We start from the raw sequence: 18,678 nt of genomic DNA, 5'->3' as shown, positions 1-18,678 counted from the left end.
AACGAGTTCCGGCAACCGCACCTTATAGGAAAAACTTACGAAGATGTTCTATGTTCCAGGAGTTGCTCACTGGAATGCCATCTTCGGTCTCAAGGCGGACAGCGCCAGGCCTTGTTACTCGTCTCACCCGATAAGGGCCTTCCCACTTCGGCGTCAACTTGTTGGAATTCTTGGCGGACTGAACGCGCCGAAGAACAAGGTCGCCTTCCTCGAAACTTCTGGCTTTAACTTTGCGGCTATGATAGCGGCGCAAAGCTTGCTGGTATCGAGCAGCTCGTATAGCAGCCTGAAGACGATCTTCCTCAAGGAGCAGCGCGTCGTCTTGCCGCAGCTGTTCGTGCTCAAGCTCATCATAAGCGAGCACTTGAGGTGATCCGTATACGAGTTCCGTGGGGAGAACTGCCTCTGCTCCATAGACTAGAGCAAAAGGTGTCTGGCCAGTGGCTCGATTTGGCGTCGTTCTGATCGACCAAAGAACCACCGGCAGCTCCTTGATCCAGTTCTTTCCGTACCTGTGCAACCTGTCAAAAGTTCTGGTCTTGAGCCCGCGCAGCACTTCAGCATTTGCCCTCTCTTCTTGATCGTTGCTTCTCGGATGAGCAACAGAAGCGAAGGAGACCTTGGCGCCAAGGTCTTGGACGTACTGCATGAAGGTGCGGCTCGTGAATTGCGTGCCGTTGTCGGTGATGATCCTGTTGGGAATCCCGAAACGGCAAACAATCGACCTGAAGAACCTGACTGCTGACTGTGTTGTCACCTTCCTCACTGGCTACACTTTCGGCCACTTTGTGAACTTGTCAATTGCGATGTACAAGTACTCAAAGCCCCCGACATCTCGGGGGAAGGGGCCGAGGATATCGAGCCCCCAGACCGAAAATGGCCAGGATAAAGGGATCATCTGGAGAGCTTGAGCTGGCTGGTGTATCTGTTTGGAGTGGAACTGGCACGCTTCACACTTGGTTACTTGTGCAGTTGCATCCTGGAGGGATGTCGGCCAAAAGAAACCTTGCCCGAAAGCTTTGCCGGCAAGTGCTCTTGCGCCTATGTGGTGGCCACATATGCCTCCATGTATCTCTGCCAACAGCTTTGGTCCATCTTCCCGGCGAATACACTTCAATTTCACACCGTTGAGTCTTCTTCTGTACAGTATGCCATCGACAAACTGGTACATACTTGACTGCCGGGCTACTCTTTCCGCTTCTTCTTGTTCTTCGGGAAGTTCTCCTGTCTGAAGGAAATGGACAATCTGCTGTGCCCATGCTGGAGCCTGTGGCTCGACAACAAGGACTAAAGGCACATCTTCTGCTGCGGGAACATCTGCTTCTACGGCAAGGACTTGCGGCCCTGCCGGAGCTTGATGTTCCCCGACAAGCTTGCCGGAGCAAAACTTGTCAGGAGCGTCTGCTTCAACGGAACAAACCATCAGGCTTGCCGAAGCAGACTGCCCCTCAGCATCCTTGGTGTTGATCTTGGGGACTTTCTTGGCGGCGGCTTCGGGGAGCTCTGCCGGAAAGTAGTCACCAGAAACGAACTTCCTCTTTTTGCTTTGTCCAGTTGATGGTGTTACGGATGGTTGAGTCAACTTAAGCACAAAGATCCCTGGTTCCACAGGTAACTTTAGTGCGGCGCACTTTGACAGGCCATCAGCAATATCATTCTGAGCTCTTGGGATATGCTCCATTTGTAGGCCGTCAAAGTGCTCCTCTAGCTTCCTTACTTCATCAACATATGCTTCCATCAACGGACTCTGGTAGTTCTTGTTCACTCGTCGGACGACAAGCTGTGAGTCACCCCTGACAATGAGCTTCTTGATCCCAAGGTCTGCTACGATTCTGAGACCGGCAAGCAATCCTTCATACTCTGCAGTATTGTTGGTTGCTTGCTCTTTGGGAAAGTGCATCTGGACTACGTACTTGAGGTGCTCTCCGGTGGGTGCGACAAGCAGCACGCCTGCACCGGTGCCTTGCAGCGAGAAGGCACCATCAAAGTGCATCAGCCACTCTTCGCTTGCCTCCTTGACGGGGATGCTTGTTTCTGGAATTTCTTCATCTGGGGTTGGTGTCCACTCTGCTATGAACTCTGCCAATGCTCTGCTTTGGATAGTTGAGGTACTTTCAAACTTGAGGCCAAAGCTTGACAGTTCCAGCGCCCACTCAACAATCCTGCCTGTTGCTTCTAGATTTTGCAGTATCCTCTTCAGCGGAAAGCGAGTGACGACTGTGATCTCATGTGCTTGGAAGTAATGGCGCAGCTTTCTCGAGGCCATAAGGAGGCCGAAAAGCAACTTCTGCACACCAGAGTACCTTGATCTAGCCCCCTGCAGAAGAGAACTGAGAAAGTAAACTGGGCGCTGCACCATTCTCCTTGGCATCTCATCATGTTCCTGCGCAAACCCATGTTTGTCGGGACCAGAGCTTGTCGACAAAGCCCCCTGCTTGTCGCTGGATGGATCTGCCGTGGTTGCTGGCTCATCATCTGCCTCCCTCTCCGCCACTAACGCAGCACTAACCACTTGATTGGTTGCCGCTATATACAGCAGCAACTTCTCTTGCGGCTTAGGTGCGACAAGCGTTGGAGTGGAGGACAGGTATCTCTTCAAGTCCTGCAGCGCAGCCTTCGCTTCCGGAGTCCATTTCATTGGACCTGCCTTTTTCAAAATTTTGAAAAATGGCAGGGCGCGCTCAACAGATCTAGAGATAAACCTGCTGAGAGCAGCCACGCAACCGGCAAGCCTTCGTACATCCTTGACGCGCTTTGGTGCTTCGATCTGCTCGATGGCTCTGATCTTGTCGGGATTGGCTTCAATTCCCCGCTGAGACACGAAGAACCCGAGAAGCTTGCCGGAAGGGACTCCAAACACGCACTTCTCGGGGTTAAGCTTGAGGTTGATCTTGCGTAGGTTTGCAAATGTTTCGTCTAAATCTTGAATTAAGGTCGCTTTGTTCTTGCTCTTGACCACTATGTCATCCATGTAAGCTTCCACATTTCTGTGTATTTGTGGCTCAAAAGCATGGTGGACTACCCTTGCAAATGTTGAACCAGCATTCTTCAAACCGAAAGGCATCCGTATGAAGCAGTACGTGCCACACGGGGTGATAAATGCGGTTTTCTCTTCATCTTCTTCGGCCATGAAGATCTGATGATATCCTGAGTATGCATCAAGAAACGAAAGCAAATCACATCCGGCTGTGGAGTCAACAATCTGGTCAATACGCGGCAAGGGAAATGGGTCTTTGGGACAAGCTTTATTAACATCAGTGAAGTCAATACAAAGTCTCCATTTCCCATTAGCCTTGCGCACAACAACAGGATTGGCCAACCACGTGGGATGGAGTACTCCTCTGACAAGGCCTGCTGCTTCCAACTTCTTGATTTCTTCTGTGATAAATTCTTGGCGCTCTACTGCCTGCTTCCTGACTCTCTGCTTGACGGGCCGCGCATGAGAACAGACGGCAAGGTGGTGCTCAATCACTTTCCTGGGAACACCGGGGATATCAGATGGTTGCCATGCAAACACGTCGACATTCGCCCGCAGGAAAGCAACGAGCGCGCTTTCCTATTTGGGGTCAAGAGTGGCGCTGATGGTGAAGGTACTATCAGGGCCATCCTCCTTGGCGGACACCTTCTTAGTCTCAGGTGGAGCTGCCATTGCCTTCTTACACTTGCCGGTGGAGCTCGATGGTGCGTCCTCGACGGTAGCGCAGCACTCCGAAGAGGTGCGCTTGTCGGAGTGGGCATCAGAGCTCTTGCCGGACTTGGTCTTCTTCTTCCCCTCGGGAGCTTCAGCGGCAAGTGTCCTTCACTCTGCTGCGGCTGCGGCTTCCCGGTAGATCTTGTCGGCACAGATAAGAGCATCCTTCTTGTCGCCAGGGACAGAGATGACACTTATTGGGCCTGGCATTTTTAGTACGTTGTACGCATAGTGAGAGGCTGCCATGAACTTGGCGAGTGCCGGACGGCCAAGGATTCCATTATAAGGTAATGGAATGTCGGCAACGTCAAACGTGACCTTCTCAGTCCTGAAGTTCAGCTCACTGCCAAATGTTACCGGCAACGTGATCTTTCCCTTTGGCTTGCTCCTTCCCGGGTTGATTCCTTGAAATGTGCCGGTCTCTTCGAGCTCGCTGTCAGGGATCTGGAGCTTCTGGAGCACCGCGGAGGAGATCAGGTTCAAGCCGGCCCCGCCGTCAACTAGCATCTTAGTGACCTTGAGGTTGCGGATTGTTGGTGAGACCAACATCGGCAAGCACCCGACCGCAGTTATGTGATCCGGGTGGTCCTCAATATCAAAGATGATAGGCGTGCCGGACCATTTCAGAGGCTTGCGTGACTCGACGGGTGATTCTGCTGCATTAACTTCCCGCACCCACTGCTTGAGTTGGCGGTGCGAGGCATGCAGAGAAGCACCATCGTCAACGCACAGGACCTCTGTGGCTTTCTGGAACTCCTGCTCATCAGTCTCCTCATCATCCATATCTTCATCGTCGCCGTCATCTTCATCCTTGTCGCGGCCGCGAGGTGGTCTGTCTCCTTGCCGCTCCTTGGCCTTGCCGCGGCGTCCTCCTCGGCCGGGACGTTTCTTGTCGGATCCACCAGCTCCTTCCTGGGCCTTCTCTTTGTCGCGCCGCTCGTATTCAGCTTTCTGTTGCTCAACAAGCTGCTCGACTCTCTTACAGTTCTGAAGATCATGGCCCTTGGTGCGGTGAATCTTGCAATACTGCTTGTTGGTGCCATCCTGCTTGTCGGCGACCGCTACCTCCGCGGCAACCTCCTTGCCGGAGTCACCAGCTTTGGCTTCATTGGCGCTGCCACCGTTGCCGGACTGCTCAACAACTAGCACTTCTTTGCCTTTCCTCTTTCTGTTGTTCCGCCGCCGGTTTTTCCTTGTCGGGGCAGCATCTTTGCTTTCAGATCCTCCCGCTCCTATATTTTCTCCGGGGAGTCTCCTCCCTTCCTCAGCACGCGCGCACTTGTCGGCCAGTGCATATAACTCACTGACGTCCCTGATCTTGCACATCGCCATTTCCTCCCGCATCCTGCGATTCCGCACGTTCTGATGGAACGCGCTGATCACCGCGGCAGGGTGGACGTCTGGAATGTTGTGCTGCACGCTACTGAATCTCTGAATGTACTTGCGCAGGGGCTCTCCTTCCTTCTGGGCGAGCAGATGAAGATCACTCTCCTAGCCATGAGGCTTGTGTCCGCCGGTGAAGGCGCCGACAAACTGATGGCAGAGATCAACCCAAGAGGATATGGAGTTGTCCGGCAAGTGCATGAGCCAGGATCTGACGTTGGGCTTGAGCACCAGCGGGAAGTAGTTGGCAAGGATCTTGTCATCTCGTCCCCCGGCAGCTTGCACCGCAATGGTGTAGATGCTGAGGAACTCTGACGGATGTGTCTTGCCATCGTACTTCTCCGGTACGTCTGGCTTGAAGTTCTTTGTACTGGGCCACTGGACTTGCCGCACCTCACGAGTGAACGCAGGACAACCTACCGCGTACGGCAGATCGCCTGGTTCCCCTAGCGCATGCATGTCAACAGAGGGCCTAGCGCGCTTGTCGAATTGATGTCGCGCTTCTCTTTGGCGCTCGATGCGGGTTCGAGCATCTTCTTGTTGTCGATCATGAAGAACTTGGCGCTGATCGCGATGAGCTCCTGGATCCGACGATGCAGTGGAGTCGCTGTCGAGGTGGATCCGGCGAGTCGGCGATCTTGGCCTTCGGGGCGGTGATTGCATGGTAGTTGCACCTCCACCCGTTTTGTCGCCACCGGCTCGCGTCCGGCGGTCCTGCCGCGGCGGCGACGCGCTCGGCCGCCGTGGAGTGTCGCCGTTGGCGTAGCCGATGAGACTCTGAATGGTGGCTCTCCATTCGTCGATCTTGTCCGACGTTGGAGGGTAATCTAGGGGAAGTTGAGCTCGCGCCAAAGCTTCTGCTAGAGTGGTGGGTGGCAGTGGCGGACGGCGCGAGGAGCGGGACGTGCTCGAACTTCTAACTATGTTAGAAGGAGCAGTATCCCGTCCAGGCGACCGTGCCCCGCTCGTGCCAGCACGCTGGCGCGCATGCTGGTCTTGAGCGCTCCGAGATCCACCAGCTTGGTCTTGGGCTATCATGCGTATGGCATTGCTAGTGCCATGACGCTGTTGATCTTGTGCCTCCTGGGAGTGGCGTGGAACATTTACAGTCGCCGAGGTTTGTGCAGCCTTGTTCTTGGACCTGGCGGCATCATGAGCTTCCTCGTCGACGTCCTTTCTTCCGCCGGCGTCCATCCCACCACTCGTTTGCTCCAACGGTGGCGGAAGTGACGTGGATGGAGCGGCTGCCGCCGAAGTATTCTTCTTCAGTGGCATGTTGATGAAGGGAATAAGGATCTAGCTCGTGTGAACGCCGGATCAGGTTCACGCAATCTCGACGCCCCCTACCTGGCGCGCCAAAGATGTCCGGGAGAACTGATCCACGAACACCTATGGGGCCGGCGGACCGGGCCCCTTTCGGTTCGGCAGGGGGCGGAGATCGCACGAAGAGCAGATCAAGGCGAGGCACACGAGCAGTTTACCCAGCTTCGGAGCTCTCCGGAGAGATAACACTCCTACTGCTGCTTGTCTGGTTGTATTATCTGGTGTTCTTGCTCTCCAAAGCGAGAGTGTGATGTTCTCTGGGCTACGGATGGATCGAAGCAAACTGTCTGAGGCTCCAAACCTATGAGCCGAACCCCCTCTACGTTGCGCATGGGCCTCCTTTTATACGCTAAAGGGGTCACCGACAGGTGGCAACGCAGAGGAGGGTAAAAATGTAAAAAGCGAGGTAGTTGATACAGTTGCTTGCACAGTGCACCCTACCTAACCCTGATGGCAGGGGACAAGGGCATTAAATGCCCGTCTGAGTCGCCCGAACAGTGCAGAAAAGGACCGTTAGGGGCGCCACCGTTCGCCATGATGGCAATCTTGTCAGCTTCACATGCCACTGCGCACCGCTGGCTGCACAGCCTCCCGCCACGCACGCCTGGAGAGGCCCCCAGAGCGACACGTTGGTGGATGCGCTGGAGCGTGGGCGCAGAGTGGCCGCCTGCCGCGGCAAGCGCCTTGCCGCTGTTGTTATCTTGTCGGGTCCGGAAGCTTGTCGCTCACCGGGCTTCGAGGTACCTTGGTTTGTCTTCCCGGCAAGCTCCTCTTGCCGGGGCCTTGTTGCCTTGCCGGAGCGCGTGGCGCGTCGCGGCAAGTTCATTGGAGCGCCTTGGTTGGCCTTCACGGCAAGCTCCTCTTGCCGGGGTCTTGTCTCCTTAGCTTAAATACTTTGTTCTTGGATGGCTCCAAGGGAACCTTGGGGGATCTTGGCGATCACCCGGCAAGCCTTTGCCGCGGGGTGCTGCAACTGCCCGTGCACAAGTTCGGGGTACTAGGGTACCCCTAATCTAGTACACCGACAATGTACAAGTCAGCTAGCTGGCTAGCGGTTATACTCTCACGAACAGGTAGGAAGTGGGCTACTTTGGAAAGACGATCGACAACGACGGGTATAGCATTATTCCCTTTCTTGGTCCTGGGAAACCCGGTAATGAAATCCATACTGATTTTATCCCATTTCCATTCAGGAATAGCCAAAGGTTGAAGGGTGTCAGCAGGCCGTTGATGCTCTGCTTTAACACGACGACATACGTCGCAACTAGCAATGTATTGAGCAATTTCTCTCTTCATACTAGTCCACCAAATCCTCTGGTGTAGGTCTTGATACATCTTTGTACTACCGGGATGAATGGTGAGAGGGGATTCATGAGCTTCCTTAAGAATCAACCGCCTCAGGTTTCGTGCCTTGGGAACCACTAAGCGGTTTCCAAAGAATACGACACCTTGATCATCAACGGAGAAACAATTCACGACTCCTTTCTTAATGTTTCTCTTAATACGGGAGATTCCCGGATCTACCTTCTGTGCTTTGATGATCTGATCCGTAAGGGTAGGTTTCGCCACCAGGGTGGATAGGAATCCTTGAGGAAGAATGTGAAGGTTAAGCTTCCGAAATTCCTCATGGAGAAGTGGTTGACCTTGTTGTAACATCAGATTGTTACAATAGGATTTATGACTTAGTGCATCAGCCATGACATTGGCTTTTCCCGGGGTGTAAGTTATTCCTAAGTCGTAATCCATGATCAACTCGACCCAACGTCCTTGCCTGAGATGCAAATCCGGTTGGGTGAAGATATATTTCAGACTTTGGTGATTAGTGAAGATCTCGCAACGATTACTAAGAAGGTAATGTCGCCATGTTTTAAGTGCATGGACAACAGCTGCAAGCTCTAGATCATGTGTGGGATAGTTTTCCTCATGTGGGTGTAATTGCCATGAAGCATAGGCAATTACCTGACGATCGTGCATGAGTATGCAACCTAGTCCTTGTCACGAGGCATCGCAATAGATAATAAAGTCCTTGGAGAAATCTGGTGGTACCAATACGGGAGCAGATGTCAGGCATCTTTTCAGTTCCTGAAAGCTGAACTCGCATTGTGGGGTCCACTCGAACTTTTTATCTTTCTTGAGGAGTTCAGTTAGAGGTTTAGCAACCTTGGAAAAATTCTCGACGAAGCGGTGACAATAGCTCGCTAAGCCAAGGAAGCTCCGAACTTGCTTGACCATTTCAGGTGGAGTCCAATCAAGGACGGCTCGAACTCGCTCGGGATTGACAGCAATACCCTTACCAGAGATTACATGGCCTAGGTAGGTCACTTCTGGCAACCAAAATTCACACTTGGAGAATTTGGCATAAAGGCGATGCTCTCAAAGTTTCATCAATACCAGCCTTAGATGTTCGGCATGTTCTTCCTCATTCTTGGAGTAGATGAGTATGCCGTCAAGGTATACCATGACGAATTTATCCAAATACTCCATGAAGATTGAGTTCATTAACCGAGAGAAGGTGGCTGGGGCATTGGTTAAACCGAAGGACATGACGGTGTACTCATATTGGCCATAACGAGTAACAAAGGCCGTTTTGGGAATGTCCCCGTTTTTTGTTTTGATTTGATGGTAGCCCAACCTCAAATCCATTTTGGAGAAGACTGAGGATCCAGCGAGCTGATCATACAGATCGTTGATCCTGGGGAGCGGATACTTTTTTTGATAGTGACCAAGTTGACAGGTCGGTAATCTACAACCATCTGATCCGTTCCATCCTTCTTCTTGACGAAGAGGACGGGGCAAGCCCAAGGAGAAGAACTAGGACGGATGTAACCCTTTTTCAAGGACTCATCGAGTTGTTTCTTAAGCTCGGCTAGTTCTAAGGGTGCCATCTTATAGGGTCTTCTAGAAATTGGGACGGTTCCTGTAACAAGGTCTATCACGAACTTGACATCCCTGTCAGGTGGAACACCTGGCAGTTCTTCTGGAGAGACATCCGGGAAGTCTCGGACTACCGGAATATCTTCAAGGTCTGGAAGGGGGTTGGCATTTAGGGAGTAAAGCTGATGCTTGGCCACTCGAGTTAGGACATTGACTGTCTTGCCCGATGGGTGAGTAAGTTGAACGGTTCTAGTAGAGCAATCAATCTTAGCGTAATGGGCTGACATCCAGTCCATACCCAAGATGATGTTTATGTCCGAGGACTTGAGAGCTATTAAGGATGCAAGGAAGACAAGTCTATCGACAAGAATTTCATTCCCATGGCTTACTCTAGAAGTTTGCCATTTGGAACCCGGAGTTTGAATTACCATGGAAGTGGGCATGCCACGGAATGTCGTGTTGTGCAATCGAGCATAGCTCTCAGATATGAATGAATGAGATGCTCCCGTATCGAAAAGAACAGATGCCAGATGGAAATTAACAAGGAGCATACCAAGGACGACGTTAGGATCATCACGAGTCTCCTCAGCTGAGACATAGTTGACATGGCCACGTGTAGTGGTGGCTGGCTTGACGTAGAATGTCTTTCCCGCTGGCTTACCACGGCCAACGGACTTTCCAGACTGGTTGGGGTTGTTATTCTGGGGACACTCTCGACTGTAGTGACCTGGCTCTCCACACTTGAAACATGTCACAACATTGGGGCGTGGAGCAGCCTTACCAGCGGGGCCACCATAGGTCTTAGGCGGTGCAAACTGCTGGTTGGGGCGAGGTGCCTCAAAGGATGGCCTCGGGGTGAACCTGGGTGGCAGCACTGTGTTTGGAATCCACACCCGGCGCTTCTGAGATCCAGAGACGGATGAAGAACCAAAATCACAGGAGTGCTTGCATGAAGCGTCATAATCAGTCTGACCTGTCTCAGCACTGATGGCCTTATTGACCAGCTTCTGGAAGGAGGTGCACTCGTGCAGACGAAGATCGCGACGAAGCTCGGGGCTAAGTCCCTTGCGGAACCTTGCCTGCTTCTTGGCGTCGGTGGATACCTCTTCAGGAGCATAGCGTGCCAGATTTCCAAACTCACGACTGTATGCATCCACGGCCAGTCTGCCTTGGGTGAAATTATAGAATTCTTCCCGCTTACGATCCATGAGACCCTCCGGAATGTGATGCTCACGGAAAAGCCTCAGTGAATTCAGCCCAAGTAGTGATTTGGCCAACCGGGCGCATAGCCTCAAAGTTTTCCCACCAAAGGCTAGCAGGGCCTTCGAGGTGATAGGCAGCGTAGGTAACCTTATCAGCTTCGGCTACATTGGCAGAACGTAGCTTATGGGTGATGCTGCGAAGCCAATCATCCGCATCGAGGGGCTCCACGAAATGATTAAACTTTGGTGGATACAACTTGATAAAGTCATTGATTGACACCAAGTCGTTCCTCCGATGACGTGCAGTGTTCTGCTCAATCCGCTCCAGCAAGCGGTTAGTCTCACTCTTGTTTCTTTCTCCCACCAGCATAACTTTGGCCAGAGAAGGCGGGTGAGGCAGATTCTCATGCCTAGCTGCACTGGCTTCCCCCTGCTCCGGGGCAGCAGGGTTGCTGCGGGGGTTGACCATCCTAGGAAAAACAAGACAATGGTTTGGACAAGGATGGCACAATCTTGGTGTCGGTGTCAAAACCGGCGGATCTTGGGTAGGGGGTCCCGAACTGTGCGTCTAAGGCACATGGTAACAGGAGGCAGGGGACACGATGTTTTACCCAGGTTCGAGCCCTCTTGATGGAGGTAAAACCCTACGTCCTGCTTGATTTATTCTTGATGATATGAGTATTACAAGGGTTGATCTACCACGAGATCGGAGAGGCTAAACCCTAGAAGCTAGCCTATGGTATGATTGTATGTTGTCCTACAGACAAAAACCCTCCGGTTTATATAGACACCGGAAGGGGCTAGGGTTACACAAGGTCGGTTACAAAGGAGGAGATATACATATCCGTATTGCCTAGCTTGCCTTCCACGCCAAGTAGAGTCCTACCCGGACACGAGACGAAGTTTTCAATCTTGTATCTTCATAGTCCAATAGTCCGGCCAAAGGATATAATCCGGCTATCTGAAGACCCCTAATCCAGGACTCCCTCAGTAGCCCCTGAACCAGGCTTCAATGACGATGAGTCCGACGCGAAGTGTTGTCTTCGGCATTCCAAGGCGGGTTCCTCCTCCGAATACACCACAGAAGAATTTGAATACAAGGATAGCGTCCGACCCTGCAAAATAAGTTCCACATACCACCGTAGAGAGAATAATATTTCCACAAATCTAATATGCTGACACATTTTGGCAACATGACATTATGCCATGGCCCGGTGATTATTCGCAGCGTTTCCTTTAACTAGCCCCGCACATAACGCGAGGCAGTTTCTCGACACGTCTTGTCAAAGCAGAGATCATGTCCCCCTTATTACGGGGTTCTCATCAATACGGGCGTGGGTGACCCAACCGCGCCATCGATTACGACGCTTGGGGGATAAGCGAGTTTTACCAGGCTAGTGGGGGTGCATAGTTTTGGCCGCCCTTACAAAGGGATAAGGTTTAACCTTTTTCTACCCACGCCTTCTTCCTCCTTGCTCATCCATTCTTGCGCACTCGAGCTCCAACGCCCAAGTCCACATCCTTCCCCTCAACCTTCTCCAATCATGTCCGGAGCGGCAGGCAAATGGATGGCTTCCTCCGTTACGGAGGGACACATCAAGAAGCTGCGCGGTGCCGGATACTTAGCCGTGAATATCGCGCATCGGCTACCCGCTGCGGGGCAGATCGTTCCTACCCCTGAACCTCACGAGAGGGTAGTTTTCCTCCACCACTTTCTCCGCGGACTTGGGTTTCCCCTCCATCCATTCGACCGTGGTCTCATGTTCTACTACGGGCTGGACTTCCATGATCTGGCCCCGAACTTCATCCTTAACATTTCGGCATTCGTCGTCGTGTGTGAGGCTTTCCTCCGCATCCGGCCCCACTTCGGCCTGTGGTTAAAGACCTTCAATATCAAGCCGAAGGTGGTGGGAGGCCAACAAGCAGAATGCGGCGGAGCCATGGTGCGAAAAATGCCCAATGTCATATGGCTTGAAGGCTCCTTCGTGGAGACAATAAAGGGGTGGCAATCGGCAAGGTTCTACATCACCGAGCCGCGTGACACCAACTGGGTGGCTGCCCCTGAGTTTCGATCCGGAATCCCCACGCGGCTCACCTCCTGGAAAGAGAAGGGCCTGTCCTGGGGTTCATCGATGGAGCTGGACGGACTCCAGAAATGTATCCGGAATATGGCAGGCAAGAAGCTCAAGCTTGTCAACATAGTCCAGGTCATGCTCATCCGCCCGATCCTCCCGTGTCAACAACGGGATTTCAACTTGTGGGAGTTCAACCCGGCCCAGCACCAGACTCTGAGCGAGCTCTTCGACACAACGCACAAGGATGTCTGGAGGGTGCTGTTCAAGGGCGCCGAGGTCCCTCCCTCTCTCACCGAGGACCGCGGGCTAAGCGCGAAGCGCCTAGCGCATTCGGTGAGTTCTATAAATCCAGTAGGATATTTATTTCCCCTAGCTTAACCATGTGCGAGGTCTGAGCTCCATGCCTTTGACATGACTGGGTGGAGACGTCGGGGCAGATTAACTGTCCGGCCCCTCTGCCCGAAGACACTGCGGACGCTCTTCTGACGGAGATGCTAACTCCGGCTCCTTACAAGGTGCCGGAGAAGACCAAGAAGGCCAAGGGAACCCGAAAGAGTTCCCGACGCCAGGTGTTATCGGACTCATCGTCCAATAACTCCGCGACGCACTCCTTCCCCGAAGACGAGGAGGAAGATGAAGATGTTCCCCCTCCAGTCGGGGGAGACAATAAAAGGAAGTCCGGCCCAACCGGCGGGGCCGAAGGGTCCAAGAAGGGAAGGACTCTCCTTTCGGACTACTCCACTGCCGTTGCCGAAGGCGAGACAAGTGGCTTCTCAGGGCCAAGCCCATGGCGAAGTCATAAGTATTCGGATGCCAGAGTAACTCATAACATACCTTTGTCGCACTGCTTCTCCTAACGCCAAATTATGATTATGCAGACTGCCATGAGCCCGTATCGACGTATCTTTGTCGGACGGCTCCCTAGGCTCGTCGGATATGGATAGCGATCCACTTCCGACCTCCACGTCCCCTTGCCCTACGGAGAACACCGAGGTATTGTCTCAAGAGGCACCGGGTCGAGGGGAGACAGTCCCGGAGGCGCCTCAAGGCGACCTTCCGGATTCCGGGAGCAGAGGGAGCAAGGCTCCTGAGGGCTCCGAGTTCGGCCCTCAGCCGAACACCGCGTCGGAACCCCCAGTGGTTCCGGACTCGGGCAGGCGACCTCCTTCCAAAAGGGGCAAGACGCCTGTGCCGGTGACCTCTGTCCATCCAGAGGCACCGAACAATCTGCTGGGAGCGCTTCGCAACGCTTCCATCGACGAAGAGCACCGCACTATTATGAGTGCGGTGGTCCAGAAGGTTCAGTTCGCCAAGAGCGGACTGACTTAAGCCTATGCCAGCCTTCCAACAAGCTTTGAGGTAGGTTTTTGAAATATAGGATAAATATTACCGCATAGACAGTAGCCCCTGATGCTCTGTTCGGTGTTCACAAAGAAAAGCCGAACAAAGGATCAAACAATATCACATGAGTCTAATATAAGTATGTCAATATGCGTATGCAGGCTTCACTGCTGGCCTCTGCCGCACTGACTGCAGAGGTCGCCGCACTGAAGCAGGACCTTAAAGGGTCCAAGGAAGAGCTCGGCCTTGCCAAGAGGCAGCTCGAGGAGAACAAATGTAAGTAGTACCTAGTCTATGGATATATATTATATAAAAACAATACGATTGCAAAATGACAGGATCATCGTAAATTTGCCAGGGGCCATGACCGAGGTGGCGACCCTGAAGCAAGCGCTATCCGAGGCCGAAAACAAAGCGGCCAAGGAGCCCACCGAGCGGGAAAGGCAGGAGGCTTGGGTGGGCGAGGTGCAGCAAGAGCTCCACGCTCTCATAACGAAGCACGAGGCGTTGGAGCTTGACTTGAAGAGACGAGAGTCTGAGCTTGCCGCGGCCCTCGAGAGCGCAAAGAATGCCAAGGCCGAAGCCCAAAAGGCCCTCCAGGATATTGATGCGATGAAGAAGATAGCGGCAGGTAAGGCATTCTATATGCAAAGCAAGCATGTGAAAGTAAATTACTTGTTACTTACCCGAATCCGGAGCTCTCCAGGAGCATTCGCAGATTTGCCCCGCAGCGTGTCGGATGCCGCGAAATTTTACTAGGCCGAGGAGGGAAGCTCGACGGAGAAGTTGTTCTGGGCCCAGTATACTGGGACCGAACACCCAGTGCCTATGAGCGACCAGCTAAAGCAGCTGGTCGAGCTACACAAGGCGGCCGAACAGGCCATGAAGGGCTTTATAGTCCGGATGTAGCCTGGCGACGCCCTTCCCAATAGCAACTTCGGCGTGAGGCGGCTTGTGGATGCCTGCCCACGGCTGGAAGTCATCAAGCGGTCCGTCTGCATCGAAGGTGCACGCCGAGCTTTCGCCCGTGTGAAGGTGCAATGGGCCAAGCTGGACGTCGTGAAGCTGATTAAGGAAGGACCGCCGGCGGGCAAGGAGCATCGCCACCCCAAGATGTACTATGAGGGTGTCTTGAAGGGTGCCCGTCTCATAGCGGACGAGTGTACGAAAGATGTAATATTTGAGTAAACTTGCTCGTGTGATCCTGTATTATGAAAACTTGTTCATATGCGCTATGCAACGCTTGTCTGAATTTAAAATATTACCTTCTGTTCGACTGTTTATCAAATCTGAGAGATGGCTAGTCGTCGGCTTCTGCCCCCACGCCACGAGTGCTGGGGTGTTCGGGATAAACCTGAGCACTCTTGTTCCCATTGTTGGGTCCTTCGAGGGAGGTGCTCAGCACAACGAACAAGGCAATCGGACCATAATGCGTTATCACTCTCACTTAGCCATAGAATTCTATAATTTTAAATTTTGGTGAAGCCCCTAGTATTCGAAAGGCCGAATTCGGGGCGCGATACACGCCTTAAGCCGGACAGGGCTGACTCCTCGCTCTAAGCAGCATAAGTCTTTAGGGACTTGAAACCTCTTGAACAGCGACCAGTCTCTCGCCTTATCATGACAGTCAGTTTTAGCTTTCTCTATGAGGTGCTTAGCCCAGCAGAACCGGGGCACAATCGCAGTAGTTCTCCCAGTGCTACCTTAGCTGATATAGCGGAACATAAGGTACCAAAACATGGGAGCCAGGAAAACCCAACTATTGACCCAAGACATGATTCGGAGCTGATGCATATAATGCTATAAGTTCGGGGTGCCGCACTGTCGAAAGTGTTCGACTTCTCATGCCGTATTATGGGGTATGCTTAAGCCCCTGGCGTATTGGCCGTACCAGAGTATACGGGTGCTAGATGTCGTGAATGAACATATATATAAAAAGGAAGAATGTAATAATGGTCTTAATGCTATGCATTGTTTATTCAAAAAGGTGCGTTAAAGCAGAATGATACAAGTAGTGCGATAAGCAAAAAGTAGGACTGTTTGACATGTCCCTTCCAAGGGCAAGCTGAGGAATAGTATTAAAGCAAATATTTCACTCGTTATCGTAATCCACCTGGGAGTTCCGTGGTGTGACATAGCTTTCTGCCTCCTTGGTTGCTGCATCATGTGTTCGGCAATCATGCTGCCGGATAGGGTTTCTAGAGATTAAAGTCCTGAAAAGAGAAAAATAACAAAGCGGGAAGCCCCTAGTGCGGTTTAAGCCGCGTATTGGGGCGTGCCGTAGTTGTGCCCCCTCCCCGCCTGTACCCATGGTATTTTTAATGCGTAATTATGTACGCGTGGCACGGATTTCGCCGTTTGGCTGGGACTGGGGTGGGGGCTGCATTGCTATGCGAGCTCGGAACGTGCCAGGCAGTCCAGTTGCTGATTACTCCGGACGCGCTTGAAGTTGTTCGGGTCCTTAATCGCCGAACTAGTGGATTGCCCTAAGAGGCTGCTTTGTGCTTCTGCTGCGAGGGCCGCAGTGTGATCCTCCGTGCGGAGAGAGCGCTCTGTGTTTCCATTGTCTGTGATGACCCCCCGAGGTCCTGGCATCTTGAGCTTGAGATATGCATAATCTGGTACCGCATTGAATCTTGCAAATGCGGTTCGCCCGAGCAGTGCATGGTAGCCACTGCAGAACGGGACTATGTCGAAGATTAACTCTTTGCTTCGGAAGTTATCGGGGGATCCGAAGACCACTTCCAGTGTGACTGAGCCTATGCAACGGGCCTCTACACCTGGTATGACACCTTTAAAGGTCGTTTTTGTGGGTTTGATCCTTGAGGGGTCTATACCCATTTTGCGCACTGTGTCCTGATAAAGCAGGTTCAGGCTGCTGCCGCCGTCCATTAGGACTCGAGTGAGGTGAAATCCGTCAATGATTGGGTCTAGGACCAATGTGGCGAATCCGCCATGACGGATACTAGTGGGGTGGTCCCTGCGGTTGAAGGTGATCGGACAGGAAGACCATGGGTTGAACTTTGGGGCGACTGGCTCCAACGCATATACGTCCCTGAGCGCATGCTTCCGCTCCCTCTTGGGGATGTGGGTTGCGTATATCATGTTCACCGTCCGCACTTGTGGGGGGAACCTCTTTTGTCCTCCGGTGTTCGGCTGCCGGGGCTCCTCCTCGTCATCGCTATGTGACCCCTTATCTTTGTTTTCGGCATTTAACTTGCCGGCTTGCTTGAACACCCAACAATCCCTGTTGATGTGGTTGGCTGGCTTGTCGGGGGTGCCGTGTATTTGACACGAGCGATCGAGTATACAGTCCAAACTAGACGGGCCCGGAGTGCTTCTTTTGAATGGCTTTTTCTGCTGACCGGGTTTAGAGCCTTTGAATCTGGCATTGACTGCTGTATTGTCGGTATTGTCGCTGTTAATGCGGCGCTTATGTTTGTTGCGACGTGACCTGCCGTTGCCGTCCTTGGTATCCAAAGTACCATGGTTCTTTGATATGTTGTTGCTGCGACCCAACCAGCTATCCTCTCCCACACAGAAGCGGGTCATGAGTGTCATGAGGGCTGCCATAGATTTCAGCTTTTCCTGGCCAAGGTGCCGGGCGAGCCATTCGTCGTGGATGTTGTGCTTGAAAGCTGCTATGGCCTCTGCATCCGGACAGTCGACGATTTGATTTTTCTTTGTTAGGAACCGTGTCCAGAATTGCCTGGCCGATTCCATTGGCTGCTGAATTATGTGGCTCAAGTCATCGGCTTCTGGTGGTCGCATGTAAGTGCCCTGAAAGTTGTCGATGAATGCGGCTTCCAGATCTTCCCAACAGCCAATGGACTCTGTTGGCAAGCTATTGAGCCAATGCCGAGCTGGTCCTTTGAGCTTGAATGGGAGGTATTTAATGGCGTGTAGATCATCACCACGGGCCATGTGGATATGCAGGAGGAAATCCTCGATCCATACCACAGGATCTGTTGTGCCATCGTATGATTCTATATTTACGGGTTTGAAACCCTTTGGGATTTGATGATCCATTACTTCGTATGTGAAGCATAGGGGGTGTGCGGCGCCTCTGTGCTGGGCTATGTCGCGACGCAGCTCGAATGAGTCTTCCCCGCTGTGTTTGGCCCGGTCGGACTTACTTTTACTGTATCCGGCGTGACGATTATCGTCTCGCATAGTGGCGCGCCCTTGTGATCCGTAGATCGATCTTGCATGTTTGCTTTGTCCTCCAATACGTCTCGCAGGTCTGGCGTATTTTCCCATGCCTTTTCATTTGAATGGCGTCGGGGTGCTGGCTGAGCTTTTGGCTGGAATGCCTCTCTGTCGCAGCCACGAGGTGGCCGATCAGCTGCGACATACGCCAGGGATGTTGGTTTCGGTGCTTCCTCCTCCAGTCGGGGTAGCAACCTGCACTTTGGGTAACTCTTGGAGGGGCGTCCGAGTTTATATTCCTCGGCCGCCAGGACTTCAGTCCATCTGTCAGCTAGCAAATCTTGATCAGCTTGAGGCTATTGCTGCTTTTTCTTGAGGCTATTTGCCGTGGCTATAAGTCAGCGCTTGAAGCGCTCTTGTTCGACGGGATCCTCTGGCACGACGAATTCGTCCTCGACGAGGCTTGCCTCATCTTCGGAGGGAGGCATGTAATTATCATCCTCCGCCTCTCCATCTGCCGCTCTCTCAGGTGGGCTGGCTCCTTCATCCTCCTGCTCTAAATCTTGCTGGAGGGGATTGTTGTTGTCTTCGGCACTGTCCGGAGTGCTATTATCTCCCGTGCCGGTATCACCACTTTTGC

The sequence above is a fragment of the Triticum dicoccoides genome, chromosome 4A, assembly GCF_002162155.2.
Source record: "Triticum dicoccoides isolate Atlit2015 ecotype Zavitan chromosome 4A, WEW_v2.0, whole genome shotgun sequence".
Taxonomy (NCBI): domain Eukaryota; kingdom Viridiplantae; phylum Streptophyta; class Magnoliopsida; order Poales; family Poaceae; genus Triticum; species Triticum dicoccoides.
Note: the sequence above shows the minus strand (reverse complement) of the source record.